Source organism: Staurois parvus, unplaced genomic scaffold (assembly GCF_062004578.1).
Source record: "Staurois parvus isolate SC_StPar_1 unplaced genomic scaffold, SC_StPar_1.0 ptg000341l, whole genome shotgun sequence".
NCBI classification, from domain to species: domain Eukaryota; kingdom Metazoa; phylum Chordata; class Amphibia; order Anura; family Ranidae; genus Staurois; species Staurois parvus.
The window spans coordinates 560,327-577,978 of NW_028318137.1; the positions used below are offsets into that span (position 1 = coordinate 560,327).

A 17,652-nucleotide genomic window follows, 5' to 3' on the forward strand; every position below is an offset into this window, starting at 1 on the left:
AAATTACATAGTTACATAGTTAGTCTGGTTGAAAAAAGTCCATCCAGTTCAACCATTAAAAAAAAAAGTTATAATCCTATACCCACAGTTGATCCAGTGGAAGGCAAAAAAACCCAGCGAAGCATGATCCAATTTGCTCCTGCAGGGAAAAACATTCCTTCCTGATCCCCTGAGAGGCGATCGGATATTCCCTGGCCCAACTTTACCTATAAATGTTAGTAACCAGTTATATTCTGTGTATCTAAGAAATAATTCAGGCCTTTTTTTAAAGCAATCCACTGAGCTGGCCAGAACCAACTCTTGAGGGAGTGTATTCCACATTTTCACAGTTCTCACTGTGAAGAAACCTTTCCATGTTTGGAGATTTAAATATATTTTCCTCCAGACATAAAGAGTGTGCCCCCTTGTCCTCTGTGATGACCTCAGAGTGAATAACTCTACATGGAGTTCACTATATGAACCACTGATGTATTTATACTTTTTGATCATATCCTCCCTTAATCTCCTATTCTTAAGAGAGAATACATTCAGTTCCTCATAGCTGAGCTCCTCCATGCTTCTTATCAGTTTGGTTGGCCTTCTCTGTACTTTCTCCAGTTCCCCAATGTTCTTTTTGTGAATCGTTTGCTTACTGAAAAGTATGTCCATGTACAGTATATAGTATGCACTAAAATACCTGGTCGGGGCTCCTTTTGCATAAATTACTGCATCAATGTGGAATGGAGCCGATCAGCCTGTGGCACTGATGAGGTGTTATGGAAGCCAGATTACTTTGATGGTAGCCTTCAGCTTGTCTGCATTGTTGGGTCTGGTGTCTCATCTTTCTCTTGACAATACCTCACAGACTCTCTGAGGTTTAGGTCAGGAGAGTTTGCTGGCCAATCATGCACTGTTATACCATGATCATTAAACCAGGTATTGGTACTTTTGGTAGTGTGGGTAGGTGCTAATTCTTGCTGGAAAAAGAAATCAGCATCTCCATAAAATTGTTCAGCTGAGGCAAGCATGAAGGGCTCTAGAATTTCCTGGTAGAGGGCTGCGCTTACTTTGAACTTGATAAAACACAGTGGACCAACACTAGCAGATGACATGGCTCCCCAAAACATCACTAACTGTGGAAAGTTCTCACTGGACCTCATGCAAATTGGATTCTGTGCCTCTCCACTCTTCCTCCAGACTCTAGGACCTTGATTTACAAATTTAAATGCAAAATTTAATCTGAAAAGAGGACTTTGGACCACTGAGCAACAGTCCAGTCTTTTTTCTCCGTACCCAGGTAAGACAAGGAATGCGACAGTTGTAGGCCATGTCCTGGATACGTTTGTGTGTGGTGGCTCTTGAAGCACTGACACCATCCGTAGTCCACTCCTTGCAAGGCTCCCTAAATTCTTGAATGGCTTTTGCTTCACAATCCTCTCAAGGGTGCCGTTATCCCTGTTGCTTGTGCACCTTTTTCTACCACACTTTTTCCTTTGACTCAACTTTCTATTAATATGCTTGGATACAGCACTCTGTGAACAGCCGGCTACTTTAGCAATGACCTTTTGTGACGTACCCTCTTTGTGGAGGGTGTTAATGACTGCCTTCTGGACAACTGTCAAGTCAGCAGTCTTCCCCATGATTGTGTAACCTACTGAACCAGACAGAGAGACCATTTATAGGGTCGGGAAACTTTTACAGGTGTTTTGAGTTCATTGGCTGATTAGAGTGTGACATTTGGTTTATTTACTAAATCTGCAAAATCAAGTGCACTTCAGCAAAGAATCCAATCAGCTTCCAGGTTTTTTTGCCAAAGCTTAATTGAACAAGCTATGGTTAAAAGCTGATTGGCTGCCATGCACAGGTGCACCAGATTCCGAGTGAACCAGCTTTAGTATATCTCCCCCCATGAGTCTACAATATTGAACTTTTTCACAATGTTCTAGTTTTCTGAGATACTGAATTTTTGGTTTTCACTAATTGTAATCCATAATCATCAAAATTAAAAGAAATGCTTGTAATAGATCACTCTGTGTGTAACGAATCTATATAGTATATGAGTTTCGCTTTAAATGAATTACTGAAATAAATTAACTTTTTGATGATATTCTAATTTATTGAGACACACACACACGCGCGCGCGCGCGCGCACACACACACACACACACGCTATAAATATACCCAGAAGTAGGATATACAGGGTATTTTAGACATGTAGCTACAGGTTGGAGGGGGGATTATACATTTTTAAAAAAATTAAATTAGTTCTGAAGGTTGAGACTTTTTTCAAGGATATATCATTTTAAATATAATGCACGATATTGGTAACTTTCTACTTTAAATTTAATTGTAATGCCTTATATTATCTCCAGTCTATGGGCCTCCAGCTTCTCTGGGTTTACATGCTGATCTTCTCTGCACATCCCTTTAAAGTGATTGTAAACATTGGATTTTTTTTAACCAACAAACTTGTCATACCTGCTGTGTGCAATGGTTTTGCACAGAGCAGCCCTGATTCTCCTCTTCTTGGGTTCCCCACCAACACCTCTGGCTGCTCCTGCTCTCAGAGTGCCCCTAAAGAAAGCAGCAGTGTGTAGTATTGATTGCCCCTATAGCAAGGTAAGAAAGCTTCTGCTATTAGAATCACCCACTTCCTTCTCATGCCTAGGACTACATGTGCTATGAGTCGTTGCTCCTCCCACATTCACAAGTTCTGAGTCATTTGTGGATATGTATGGACAGTGTACGGAGTTGTATGTGTGCTGCACTGTGCGTATGACATGTATGAATGGTGTACTGAGCTGTATGTGTGCTGCACTGTATTTTCTGATATTTAAACAAATAATGCATTCTGTATGCAGGCCAACTAATCAGCTGACCAACTATTCAACTATGAAAATAGTGGACAACTATTTTCATAATCGATTATGTCGATTTGTTGTTTCAGCCCTAAAAAGAGGTAGCTGGTAGCAAAAATTGTCATGGTGTCATCTTTCAAATATAATATAATTTTTCTTTATTTATTTTGGCCAGATTTATTCTGCCTCTCCTGAACAGAAGCCCAACAGAAGAAAGAGGTAAAGTGAGTTTAGTAGATACAGTATATTGTACTTTACTACTGCAATGTAGAATTTTTAGGATTTCTTCAAACCAGCAAGCCATGCTGACTGCAAAATTATTTAGTGTTTGCAGGAAATAAATTGTGCTGATGCACTGATCCTGGAATGTCACACAGTTTACTTTTTTTTTAGAACTTTATTGAAATGTTGAAGTGACATTTCTTTACGTTCAAGTCACACAATGACATTGTGATATAATAGTTTGCATCGCAACCCACTGCACAGAAAAAAAGACTGCATTTCGTATATATTTGTCTTTACCCGCTTGCCTCTCGCTCACAGTAAATTTACTGCAAGCAGGTGGCACAGCCAGGCTTGACAACCTACACAGATGTTGCCTAGCACATGTGCATCAATCCAAAAAATTGTGACTGAAACTTAAAAAAAATTAATCTTGCTCTTACTAAATATCTTGGTCTGTCTACTTTCCAAAAAGTGGTAATTTGGGGGTTATTTGTACTGTCCTGGCATTTTAGAGCCTCAAGAAATAAGATGGGCTATCAGTACATCAGGATTGGTTAACTGTGAAATATATATATACATCACAGCTTGTAGACTTTACAGTATAACAGCGGTATTGAAATTAATTCAGAGGTCCGGTCAGTAAAATTTTCTTCCTGCAGAGGTCCGAATCTCATGTTTGTGTTATGATTTAGGTCCTTCACATCACAGCCCCCTCTCCTCTTAGGTTAGGTTCCATCTTTGCAGCTGGGGAACGCACTCAAAATTGCATTATTGCCCAACCTGCAGAGCAATGCTCTGAATTGTAGCAGAAATGCAGAGGTGCCTTAATTATTTAATACTTAATGGCATTCCCACACATCAGGACCTGTGGTTCATTTTCGTGTGTCCCAAGCAGCATGTTGCTGCAGCACCATGTGGCTTGGTGTGACGCGATTTTGGAAATAAATGGGTTGGGGGACTTCTTTCTCTGTGCTTATTGTGGGTAGTGCAGCCCAATGAAAAATGAATGAGCTGACCTACCATCAGGGTCCTGTCCACGGCAGAAGTTCTGGAAGATCTGGCATTTCTGCCAGTACCCTGCATGGCTGCAGAAGCACACATCAGTCTCAGTTTGGTGCCAGACGGCCTTTATAAGGAGGCTCATCACTTCCTCAAGTTGCTGGATGATCTCTAGCTCCCTGTGCCTTGTTCCTGTGTCCTGTGTTATTGTGACCTGTGATTTCCTGATACCGACTCGGCTTGCTCTTGGACCTGTCTACTCTGCTTAACCCCTGATCTAACCTCGGCTTGACTAACAGATACTCTCTCTCTCACTCCTCTGTGTATGACCTCGGCTATCCCATCTGACTATGTCTGCTCTGATTCCCACCTGGTACCTGACCTTGGCTTGAACCGGCTATCCAGTAAATCTCTAAATCCCGGAAGGGCTTGCATACCTCACACAGGCGCCACCTGTCTGCAGACCTATTTCCATACATCAGCTGTGCTTCTGGGTGGACCATAAACCAGCACTGCTACAGGTGACCTGTGCCACTTTGGGCCTGACTCCCGCTGTCCCATTCTCAGGGGAGTCTGGAACTTAGCCGCAAGGGAAGCCCTCTCTCTATTTACCTCCATCACCAGGTACGTGATATCATCCAGCCAGTATGTCCCAGGCCGAGAGAGGTGCTTCCGCACTAGAGGCCCTGTGCCAACAAATGACGGCACTTACTCAAGCAGTGAAAGATCTACAGCAAGGATACTTCCAGTTGGAAGGGTGTCTTCACTCCCTCTCTACTTCTGCGGACCAGGATCCTTCCGCCAGTTCTAACCTAGTAGCCGCACCTGCCAGTCTGTCTCCTGCCACCACTCCTGCTGTGGTGTTACCACCTCTGGAACCCAGAGTCCCTACTCGTGAATGTTTCCTTGGGGATCGATGTAAGTTCAGACCTTTCAAAAATGCCTGTGAACTGTATTTTGCTCTACAACCCAGAACCTTTTCACTGGAAGCGGTCAAGGTTGGATTCATCATCTCCCTCTTGTCTGAAAAACCTCAGTCTTGGGAACATAGTCTACTAGAACAGAAGAATCCAGCACTCAAATCAGTGAGTGATTTTTTTAAGCCATAGCTGCCCGTTATGATGATCCCCAGAGGACCTCCACTGCTAAGTCAGCCCTTCATGCTCTACTACAAGATCAGTGACCTGTGGAGGACTACATAGTGGAGTTCCGCAAATGGTCAGCGGATACTGCTTGCAACAATGCAGCATTAAAGTACCAGTTCCACCTAGGCCTGTCTGAAAAACTCAAGGACGAGTTAGCTAGGGTGGAAGCTCCCTCCTCCTTGAAGAACCTTATCCTGCTCTCTACCCAGTTGGATCAGCGTCTACGGGAAAGACGTGCTGAGTGTACTCAGACTGTTTGACCCTCATGGATTCTGCCAAAGATTCCAGGACCATTGGCTCCTGCCTCTACTCCACAACCCATCAGCACTTCTCCCCATGTCATTGCAGGTGTCTGGAAGAGACGTCAAGTTATGGGCAGTTGTTGACTCAAGAGCCTGTAGCTGTTTCTTGGACATCAAATTGGCCAAGGACTTACACATCCCTCTTCTGCCTAAGAAACAGAGACTTGACGTATTACTAGCGGATGCCACTACTCCGAGCTCTGGACCTGTTACCCAGGAAACCATTCCTATTCTAGCAACCACTGACTCCGGCCATCAGGAGTTCATTCATTTTGACGTCATCAGATCCCCCATGTTTCCAGCCATCCTAGGAATACCCTGGTTGCAAGCCCACAATCCACAGATCAATTGGCCCAAGAAGGAAATCATCTTTTCATAAGAATATTGTCTGCAACACTGTGGTGCCCCTGCTTTCACAAACTCTTTCCGTATGTCTCTCAGTCCAACCTTCACCAGGGGCCAGTCAATCAGTTCCCTCTACCTACACATTGCCTTCTCATCGGTCTTACGATTGCCCAATTGAGTTACTTCCAGGGGCAGAAATACCATTTGGGCAAACTTTCCCGTTGTCAGACCTTGAACTGGAAGCCCTCCGGCATTACTTAGACGAGAACCTCGCTAAAGGATTCATCCAAACCTTTTCCTCCCTGCCGGGGCTGGTATTTTCTTTGTTGAAAAAAAAAGATCAGTCTCTCAGACCCTGCATTGACTACAGAGAGCTTAACAAAATTACCATTAAAAATTGGTATCCTCATCCTCTTGTGCCCAAGTTGTTTCAGAGATTTCGAACAGCCCAGGTGTTCACTAAATTGGGCCTACAATTTAGTCTGTATAAGGGAGGGCGATGAGTGGAAAACTGCCTTCAGAACACGCTTTGGACATTTCGAGTACCTGGTGATGCCGTTTGAGCTATATGTAATGCCCCTGCTACGTTTCAACACTTTGTAAACAATATCTTTAGAGAGTACCTTGACCTTTTCGTATTTGTCTACCTGGACAATATCCTAATTTTCTCTACCTCACTGGAACTCCATCGAGATCATGTTAGGAAAGTGCTAAACACTCTAAGGATGCATGGCTTGTACGCAAAGGCGGAGAAGTGCGAGTTTGAGAAGCAGTCCATCCAGTTCCTGGGGCTCATAATTTCCATTGAGGGAATCTCCATAGACCCTCAGAAATTATCTGCTATCCTGGAATGGCCTGCACCTTCAGACAGGAAAGGGGTCCAAAGATTAGTGGGCTTCGCCAATTTCTATCGGAAATCTATTAAGGGCTTTTCCACCATCATTGCCCCTATTACTCAACTCACTCGCCAGCGTACACGTTTCTGCTGGAGCCAGGAAGCTGAAATAGCAGTCAAGCAGTTAAAAGATCAGTTCACTTCCACTCTGGTGTTACGGCATCCAGAACCAACACTTCCCTTCAACCCTGGAAAAGGATCAGGAACAGCTGGCTTGAGTAAGGTGATGTGGAAAACTGGATGGATCTTGTATGATTCTGGAAGAAACAGTTCAACCGCCACTGGATTGATTTCCCTCTGGATCCGGAAAGGGCCAATGTACTTTGGTCCCAACTTACGTGACGGGCAAGGGAGTTTTAGGTTGGCAGTTGATAGCCAAACTTTGTCTCCGATCTTCAGAGGAGGGTTTCCTCTCTTGTTTCCTGTCATAGTGCTTCTTATAATCAGTCTGGGATTTCTGTATAGACTCTCGGAGAACTTTACAGTTGTTCTGTATCATGGAGAGTCTGTCCTGTACTGCGGGTGCTGAAGTTTCAGGAATGGTGTCTGGTATGCAGGAAGGGTGGAATCCATAATTGGCCCAAAATGGTGACTGGTTTGTGGCAGAATGGACTGAGTTGTTGTAGGCAAACTCCACCAATGGGAGTAGGGATGCCCAAACATCCAGGGAAAAAGTAGAGAAGCACTGTAAATATTGCTCCAAAAGTCTGGTTTGTTCGCTCCTTTTGGCCCGTTACTCTGGGGATGGTAGGTGGACGATAGGCAGAGTTTCACCTTCAGGGCCTTGCAGAGGGCTCTCCAGAACCTGAAAGTAAACTGCACCCCTCGGTCTGAGACAATATTACTGGGCAGACCATGTAACCTGACAATCTCTTTCTGGAACTTAGCCACAAGGGAAGCCCTCTCTCCATTGGCCTCCATCACCAGGTACGTGATACCTACCCACTATGTGTGCACCAAATGCACATACACAGATCTCAACCTGTTCTTACATCAGTGTCCTCATTCCCCACTGCACATCAGTCGCCTCCCTTTTCACACCAATATCTGCTCTTGATGAGTGTCCTCAGCTCCCCCTTTACATCACCCTCTATCTACCACTTTCACAATAGTGTTCTTACACTTTCTTGCCATCACCCCTCCTCCAACAGGACCTACACTGCAGAGTACTCTGCCCCTTTTCACACCATCCCCCTACATTACTGCCTCAATCCCCCCACATTACTGTCCTCAGCCCCCTCTCCCACAATACTGTCCTCCCCACACATTAAATTCCTCAGCCCCCCACATTACTGTCCTCATCTCACACATTACAGTTCTCAGCCCCTTTTGCATTATTATACTCGTCCCCTCCTCCCCACATTACTGGTTTCAGCGCCCTCCAAATTACAGCCCCCCCATTACTGTTTGACTGTACAGCACTCAGCCCCTTATATCACTGTCCTCCGATCCCCTCCCCACTTTACAGTCCTCACATTGCAGTTCCCCCCCCCACATTACTATTCTCAGCCCCCACATTTTCACATCTACACCCACTTTACTGTCCTCAGTTCCCCCTCCCACATTACTGTCCTCAGCCCCCTCCATATTACAATCCCAAGCTCCCTCCCCCCACATGACTGTCCTCAGCCCCCTCCCCCCACATGAGTCCTCAGCCCTCTTCCCCCATATGACAGTCCTCAGCTCCCTTCCCCCACATGACAGTCGTCAGCTTCCTTTCCCCCACATGACAGTCCTCAGCCCCCTTCCTCCACATGACAGTCCTCAGCCCCCTTCCTCCACATGACAGTCCTCAGCCCCTTCCCCCACACGACAGTCCTCAAGCCCCCTTCACATTACTGTCTTCAGCCCCTTCCCACAGTACACTATTGTCCTCAGTCCCCCACATGACAGTCCTCAGACCCCCATATTACTATTCTCAGCCCCTCTGTTCTCATCGCCTCCCCGCACTACAGTTCTCAACCAACCACATCACAGTTCTCAGCCCCCCCAGCTTAATGTCCTCAGCCCCCACATCACAGTCCACGACCCACACATTGCTGTTCTCAGCCTCCCCATGTTATAGTTCTTAGCCCCCCTACATTTAGTCCTCAGCTCCTTTTCACATCAGCCCCCTTTCACACTAGTGTCCTCAGCAACCCCCCCACTGTCCTACCTTACACAGACAGATCGGAGGGAGGGAGGGAGGGAGGGAGGCAAGGCAGGTCTGAATGGAGGGCGGGAGCTGTAAGATAGCAATTGGTTGCTAGGACCTCCCTTAATTCTAGCAACCATTCCTTTGCATCTTAACCTCAGGCAGCTGCCAATCTCCATCCATAACTGTCCTGCCTCCCTCTGTCAGCTCTGTGAATACAACAGTGTGACGGCTGGGGGAAGAAAAGGCTTCTAAATGGCAGGAACATGGTGGTTTGGATTGGATTCTGACTTGGTTCGTATCTGTGTGTAGATATGGAAGGACCAAAAGAGTCCAAATTCATTTATTGATGTTATGTTAAAAGACAACCAGTGCGTTTTTTGGGGTCAAAGGAACTCCCCCTTCAGGGCTATAATAAATCAGAATATAATGTAAAAATAATTGTGACTGATAGTCATGAGCCTAACAATCGTAGAACATCATGGATAACATACATAGACATGTGCGTGCACATGCAAGCTTTCAAAAATGCCCGCATATTCACAAACATGCATACATACAATGAAATGAGATGTATGTAACAGTCATGGCCAAAAATATTGGCACCCCTGCATTTTTGTCAGATAATGTACCACTTTGCCCAGAAAATTGTTGCATTTACAATTGTTGAGACATTCCTATGTTTATTTTTTTTGTTTGTGTTGGTATGGCACAAAAAAACTGGAGAAACAAAAAGCAAAACCTGAGGCATTCCACGCAAAACTCCAAAAATGGATTGGACAAAATTATTGGCACCTTCTCAAAATTGTAAGAAATAATTGCATTCAAAGTTTGCGATGCGATGCTAAAATGGTGAAAAATTGACACAACCATTCTGCTGTGTGTCTCTGTGTGCCACATGAAGCATGGAGAAGAGAAAGAGCAGCAAAGAATTGTCTAAGGATATGAGAACAAAAATTGTGGAAAAACATGGACAATCTCAAGGTTACAAGTCCATCTCCAGAGATCTTAATGTTCCTGTTTCCACTGTGTTGCACATTGTCAAAAAGTTTACAGCCCATGGCACTGTGGCTAATCTCCATGGATGTGGATGAAAGAGACAAATTGATCAAAGATTGCAAGAAAGGGTTGTTCGAATTGTGGATAAAGAACCTCAATCAACTTCCAGACAAATTAAAGCTGACCTTCAGGCACAGGGTACAACTATGTCAGTCCACACTAAAAGTCACCATCTGAATAAAAAGGGATGCTTTGGTAGGAGGACTCCATTGCTGACACAGAAACATAAAAAAGCCAGATTGGAGTTTGCCAAAACTTACCTGAGGAAGCCAAAATCCAAGAATGTGCTGTGGACAGACGAACAAAATTACAGCTTTTTGGTAAAGCCCATCATTGTATTGTTTTCACAAAATGAAACAACGCTTTTAAAGAAAAGAATAAAGTCGAATATCGCATTATGAAATCTGAAAAGAAAAATAAATAAACATGGTGCATTATCTGACAGAAATGCAGGGGTGCCAACATTTTTTGGCCATGACTGTATACATGTTTGTGAATATGTGAGCATTTTTGGATGCACACATGTGAATCTGCGTTGCATTACAGCGCAGATGCATGAATAGCTGGTTGTTAAGGATGCCAAGGTGATGGCTCCTTAACAACTGGCTATTAGTTGGATTTTAAGAACGCTGGTGAGTGGTTAAGTAGCCGAAACCCACCAGCATCCCAAACAACCAGTGATAATGCCTCCCCAGTACCTCCTTGGTGGTCAGCATGCTCCAACTCCTCTTGTGCAGGAGTGATGCTGCCACCAGAGGGGGGAGGAACCGGAGAGATGGCTGGCAGGTTATCCTGGGCCATTGGCTCCAAGAATGTGAGAAAATGAGAGGGGCGTGCCCGGAACAAAGGAGCTGGATGGCTGCAGATCTCCCATGCTACCCTGGCAGGGGATCAGTAGGGAGTGCATTGTTTGCATATTCACAGATTTACATATGTGCTGGCTGCTTAACAATCAGCTATTTACTGGTTGTTAAATTCTTAAGTGGTAGGTGCAGGATCCTTAGCAACCAACATCTTTGTGCAATGTGACCCTAAAAACGCACTTAAAAATAAACCCTAGGTGAGTATTCGGTGCTTTTCCTATTGACTTAAATGAAAGATGCATCTTTGGTGATATTTAAAAAGCTCATAAAAGCTGCTTCATGCATGTGGAAAAGTAACATAGGATTTTTTTTTTTTATTTAAATTTTTATTCATTTTCTACAAATATTACATTTTTCATCATTATTCCCATACAAAAAAAAAACATTTCCATATCATTAATAACATTTCTGGCTATCTTTATTCCCATTTACCTCCCCCCCTCTATTTCCCCTCCCCCCTTAAGTAAAAACCTCCCTCCCCCCCCTATAAACCCACCTACTCTGCATAATTCTATTAACTCTTTCCCCAACTAGAATATGGGGTATGTAAATCCTTTCATCTTTCTCACATTACTACTTCATATATTTCACCATAAATTCTTCCCATTTTTTCCACCTCCTAGAGAACAACCCCATCCTGTCTTCCTGCATATAACACAATCTCTCCATCTTGCAAATTTGATTTGTTCTTTCCACCCAGTCCTCTATCTTCGGTACCTCTGGTCTATACCAAAACTTAGGTATCAAACCCTTCGCTGCATTCAGAAAGCCCCATATACCCGAGTCCTTATATTTATTTACCGATAACTCTGTACTATGTAGTAGACATACATCTGGGTCCAGTCCTAACTTTATCCCAGAGATATTCTCAATTAGTTGGACACTTTTCTCCCAGAAACCTTGGATCTTCGGGCACTCCCACCATATATGATAAAACGTGCCTGTTTTTCCACAACCCCTCCAGCACTCTTGTGATTTTTCCCCACATATCTTATACTCAACCTTCGGTGTAATGTGCCATCTCGTTAAACACTTATAATTTACCTCCACCTCTCTAACACTTATATTCTCGTGTATTAATCTATATATTTTCCTTTTGTCTGTCTTCATCTATCTCTATTCCCAAATCTCTTTCCCATTTTATTATAAACATTGGTTTTGTGAAAGTGTCTAACTCAGTGAGGATCTTATAAATTTTTGCCGTGCCTCGCCTCCCATCACCTCGTGTTTCTAACAACCTCTCAAACAGATTCCAATCCTTTCTCGATCTCAACGGTTTTGGAAGGTCTCTGACAAAGTGTTTTAATTGGTGATATTTCCATTCATCTATTTTAATAAAAAGTTCCTTTTTATCTTTTTTCAAATCCTTAAGTGTTCTCAATTCCTGTCCTTCCATTATATCTCTCAGTTGGATATCTTCTTTTTTAAACCATTTTCCTGTGCTCTCCTCCTTACCTGGGGGAAAATAATCCGTGTTCCTCAGTGATATTAATTGTGAATTAAAATCCCATTTCATAATTTTATGCAACTTATCCCAAACCTTAAGAACATTTAATGTAAAAACACTTGTGGTATCTTTTAAGCCTCTATATTGTACTGGTGCCCATATAACTCTACTCAAGGTAACTCCACTTAATTCATTCTCAATCTGAACCCACCTTTTCCCCTCTTGGTTATGTGTCCAATCATAAATTCTCGCTAGGACTGCTGCTCTATAATACCTCTTAATATCTGGTACTCCCAAACCTCCCTTCTCCTTTTTGCTACTTAACAAGTCATATGATATTCTAGGTTTTTTATTTTTCCATATGTATTTTGTTAACATCCTTTTTGTTACTTTAAAAAAGACCTCCGGGATTTTGACTGGAATCATCTGGAATTTATAGAGGATTTTTGGTACAATTATCATTTTTATCAAGTTTATACGACCTATCCAAGACGGATTACCTCCTCCCAATCTCCTTAATTCCTCCTTGATCTCATTTAAGAGTGGGATATAGTTTAATTTATACAGGTTCGTATATGAAGCAGAAAGTTTAACCCCCAAATACTTTATCTCTCTATTTTTCCATATAAAGGGGAATTCTTTTTGTATTTTTTCTTTTTCACTATTTGAAAGGTTTACATTTAAGATCTCAGTTTTTGTTGGATTGATTTTCAAGTTTGATAGCTCCCCATAATCCTTTAAACTCTTCATTAGATTTGGGAGTGTTATCCTAGGATTTCCTACATAAAACAACAGGTCATCCGCAAAGGCAGCTACCTTATGTTCGACTTCTCCTATCTGCACTCCTTTTATATCTATATTCTTCCTAATATTTGCCAATAAAGGTTCCAATGTCAAAACATACAACAATGGGGATAATGGACATCCCTGTCTAGTTCCATTTGACATCCCAATAAGTTCCGACCTCTCTCCATTAACCATAACAACCGCTGAGGGCTCTCTATACAACTTTCCTATCCACTCTCTCATTCTTACTCCTATTCCTAGAGTTTCCAGGGTATCCATCATAAAGCCCCAATCTACTCTATCGAATGCCTTTTCAGCATCGATAGCAAGCACTACTACCGGGGTTTTCCCCTTCCTAGCTTTTTGGATAAGCAACAAAATTCTCAGCCCATTATCTCTACCCTCCCTCCCTGGGACAAATCCCACCTGGTCTCCCTGGATCCATTCTGGCATAAAATTCTTTATCCTATTTGCTAGGACCTTTGCGTATAACTTAGTGTCTATGTTCAAGAGTGATATCGGTCTATAGCTAGAGCACTGAGAGACATCCTTCCCTTCCTTTTGTATCAGCACTACATGGGCCTGTAAAGATTCCCATCTCATCTCCATCTCTCCTCCCAGGGCATTCATATATTTCTTCAATTTAGGTATTAACAGGTCACTGTATTTTTTATAGTATCTTGCTGTATAACCATCTGGGCCCGGGCTTTTCCCCGTCATAGTACTCTTTAATGCTCTTATTATTTCTTCCTGTGTTATTTCCAAATCAAGGGAATTCAGTTGGTCATTACTTAGCTTCGGTAATCCTGCCTTTTTTAAATATTCCCTCCTTTTCTCTCTTGTCTCATTCCCAATTGTATTTACTGGGTCTTGGGGGGCAATATTATACAGTTTACTATAGTATTCTTTAAACACCTTAATAATCTCTTTAGTAGAATAAACCATTTCCCCCTTGGGGTTTTTTACTTTCTCTATATAGTTCCTATTTTTTTTTTTCCTCAAGGCTCTCATTAAATATTCTCCTGGTTTATTACCCCATCTATACCTCTCACTTGCAACTTTATTAAAGACTCTTCTCTTCTCCTCCTCCATCAGTGCCTCTAGCTCTTCTTTCTTTTTTATTACCTTCTGTCTTATCTCTTCTGATCTATTACTTTTATGTATCTGCTCCAAGTCAGATATTTCTTTTAGCAACCCAGTAAGTTTTTCTCTTCTTTCCCTTTTCTTTTTTGCCCCAGCAGCGATCAGTATACCTCTTATATAGGCCTTATGGGATTCCCACACTGTAGCCACCGACACCTCCCCTGTCTCGTTCTCTTGAAAAAATCTTTCAATCTCTTCTCTGATTTTCTGATCCACCTCCTGATCCAGGAGAAGAGCCTCATTCAACTTCCAACCTATCCCACCTGTCCCTCGTCTTCTCCACCTCACTTTCAGTGTTACAGGGGCATGATCTGAAAGGGACATCACCTCTATTTCTACTTTCTCCACCAATTCTATAAGTTGATGATCTATCAATATATAATCCAATCTGGAGTACATCTCATGTGCTTTGGAGAAGAAGGTATAATCTCTCTCTTTTCCATGAATCACTCTCCAAATATCCACCAGTTGACACTCATGTATCACCCTCTTCAGGATTCTCAGAGCTCTACCTCCCTCTCGTTGCACAGAAGAGGTCGTATCCATTTGTGGGTCCATACAAAAATTCAAATCCCCTGCCACTATCAAGCGTCCCTTCTTAAAGGCCATTAGTTTTCCCAAGACTTCCTTCAGATAAGTTTCTGGTCTTTTGTTTGGGCAATAGATATTCGCAATTGTACATTCTTGCTCTTGTAGTCTACCCTTCAAGAACAAAAATCTCCCCTCAGGATCTACCTCTCTCTCTTCTATCTCCAACATTATATTTTTTGCAAACCCTATTGCTACTCCCTTAGCTCTCTTAATTGGGGAATCCGCATAAAACCATGTTGGGTAATTTCTAGAGTACAACTTTATATTTGACTTAATCTCTAGGTGTGTCTCCTGCAAAAATACTACCAAAGCTTCTTTATGCTGTAGCTCCTTGAATTATTTAAATCTCTTCCCAGGACAGTTCAATCCCTTTACATTATATGTTATAAATCGGAGATCTTCCATCTATTTTTATCTCTCTGTTTTCTTTTTTTTTCTATCATGCAGAGTGTTACCCCTAAAACCCATCCCTCCCTAACCCTCCCCCCCTGACACCTCCTCTCCCTCCTCCCTCCCACCTCCCTACCCCCCCCCAGGCCTCTTATGCCTTTGGATCATGTTCCACCTTTGATCCCTCTATAGGGGTTCGACTCCGCCTATGACCGCTCACCTTCCCCCCCTCCTCCCCGGTGTCCCCTTATCTATTGACTCTCTATTTCCTCTTTTAACCAGCTGCCATTTTCCTGACCTACAAGTGTCCAGCTCTCCCTCCTCCACTTCCCAACCCGGTATCACTTGTCTCTGCAGTCCAAGTTTTTCACAAAAATCTTCCATATCTTCCGGAAATCTTAAGATAGCTGTAATTCCATCCCTCCACCCGATTAAGCTTGTGTCACGGCCCCATCTGTATTTCACATTATGTTTTTTCATCACTTCTAGTAGGGGTTTCAGTGATCTCTTCCTTCTCAGAGTCTCTGGTGTTAAATCTGCAAAAATTTGAATATTTTTCCCTCCATATGTAACATTTGTTTTTCCTTTAATCTTTTTCCATATCTCTTCTCTATCTCCGTAGTTATGGAATTTAACAATTATATCTCTTGGTTTTTCTATCCCTTTTTCTTGTTGATACTTCCCAATCCTGTACACTCCGTCCAATTTAAACATCTCCTCATCCGATTTATCCACTATGGAGTTAAAAATTTTGCCAGTTAGCTCTTTTAAGTCTTTTAAATCTGCCCCCTGTTCTTCCATCATATAAAGCAATCTCTTTTGTTCTTTTCTGTCTTCTAGTATCCATTTTTCTAATTTTGGGATGGTTTGGTTATAATTTTGAACTTTTTCCTCCTTTTCCTCCATTTCCTCCACCCTAGTTAACAATTGTCCCAGTTCTTCCCGAATTATCCCCATCTCATGCTTCATTGATTTTTCCAGGCCTTTAAACATCTCCGCCATTTCTTTTTTATTAGGTATTTGCATATCTCTTTCAAGATCTCTCGGGTCAGTGCCTTCCATTACTTGTTGACTATTATATACCGGGCCCAGGGAAAGTCTCGGGCTATTATCCAAACTTATTTCCAATTCACTTTTTTCACTTATTCCCTGAGTTCTTTCTGGGGTAACATTTCCTTGTGACACATACTTCTTAATCGTACCAGTTTGGGAGTTCTTAGGTCCACTCCCTTTGGTATTTTTACCTTTCATGTTGTTTTTGAACTTTTAACTCTTATTTCCAGATCTCCTGGACTCTTACTCCTCTCGATCTTCAGACCCGCCCTAGGAATCCCTTATTTCTTTTATTTTCAGATTGTATATTTAATACAATGTCTTACTGCAGGCATCTGAAGGTCTAATACGAGGAATCAATGTATATAAAGCTCCAATATACAGGTCCAATATATAAAGAGTGTAGAAGAAGACCTGCAGGAAAACCCACGGTCGTCACTCACCCTTCACGTTGGAATATCACTCCAGAAGTAGTCCTCCTTTGTAGTTGTATCCTCTTAAGGGGATTCCTGTGGGTCTCAAATAACTCAAAATCACTTGTCTTCCCATCAGATACCTCCTTAGATTGGAGGTGGTATGCTGGTAAATGTTAGAATAGAGATTGGGAAAGGTATAGAGGTTGAAGGGTTAATCGTATTGTAGCAGTGGTGTAAGGCTGTAGGGATGGTATGGTGTAGGGATGGTAGGGAGATTAGAGGGCTCAGGAAGATGGTATGGATATGGTGTGATGTGGGGGCAGTATGCTGGTTCACCTCCCCCACTTCTCCTACTTGCTTGGACACCAGACAATCTCTCCCACACCCGGATCTCCCAGAGCTCCTCCACGGCTGCCCATGTGTCGGCGCCGCTCCACTGCCTCGTCCGTCTCACAGGCGTCTCCCTGGCAACCCCACTCCTCCTCCGAAGCCGGCTCTCTCCTGGCTCCAGGCAGTCTGACCGGCAGTCCGACCGTCTCCCTGGCAACTCCACTCCTCCTCCGAAGCCGCCGCAGGACGTCAGAGGAAACCCCGAGGCGTCCTTCTCCCGGCTCTCTCCTAGTTCTCTCCTGGGTCCCGGCCGTCCGACCTTCTCCGGGGTTTCGCGAACCCTCTCCAGCTGGGTGAGTCTCTCTGCACACCCTCGGTGCAGCTGGTCTCTCTACCGGGGACTCATAGGGAGGATAGACGAGGGGAGGCTAACGGAGAGTGCTTACTGCACACTCTCCCGTGCCGCCATATTCAGGCTCCACCCCCGTTCAAGCCGCTCTCCAAAAAGTAACATAGGATTTAAAGAGGAATAATAGTTTGGCAAATGTACATAGGAGTGAAAAGGGCCCTTAAACTGATTTTCTGTTATATTAAATTACATAACCATATAAACAATGCAAATAGGATGTTAGAGATGCGTAATTGATTTAAACAGGAGGTTGAAGATCTGTATTGGTTACAGTCCAGTTCTT

At 43.1% G+C, this 17,652-nt stretch overlaps 1 protein-coding gene across 5 annotated transcripts in view; it reads left to right on the top strand.

The window, feature by feature from the left end:
* The window catches only part of SERHL2 (serine hydrolase like 2), an 801,854-nt gene that overhangs the window by 15,842 nt on the left and 768,360 nt on the right, over window positions 1-17,652 (top strand). For 3 of the 5 annotated variants that reach the window (XR_016313777.1, XM_089684280.1, XM_089684277.1), the window contains exon 2: window positions 3,013-3,056. The exons of 1 other annotated variant lie outside the window; for it this stretch is intronic. The gene's annotated coding sequence lies outside the window, so the exon portion shown is untranslated. Of the gene's footprint in view, window positions 1-3,012; window positions 3,062-17,652 lie in introns of all 5 variants that reach the window. One more of the 5 variants, XM_089684278.1, reaches the window with a different exon arrangement.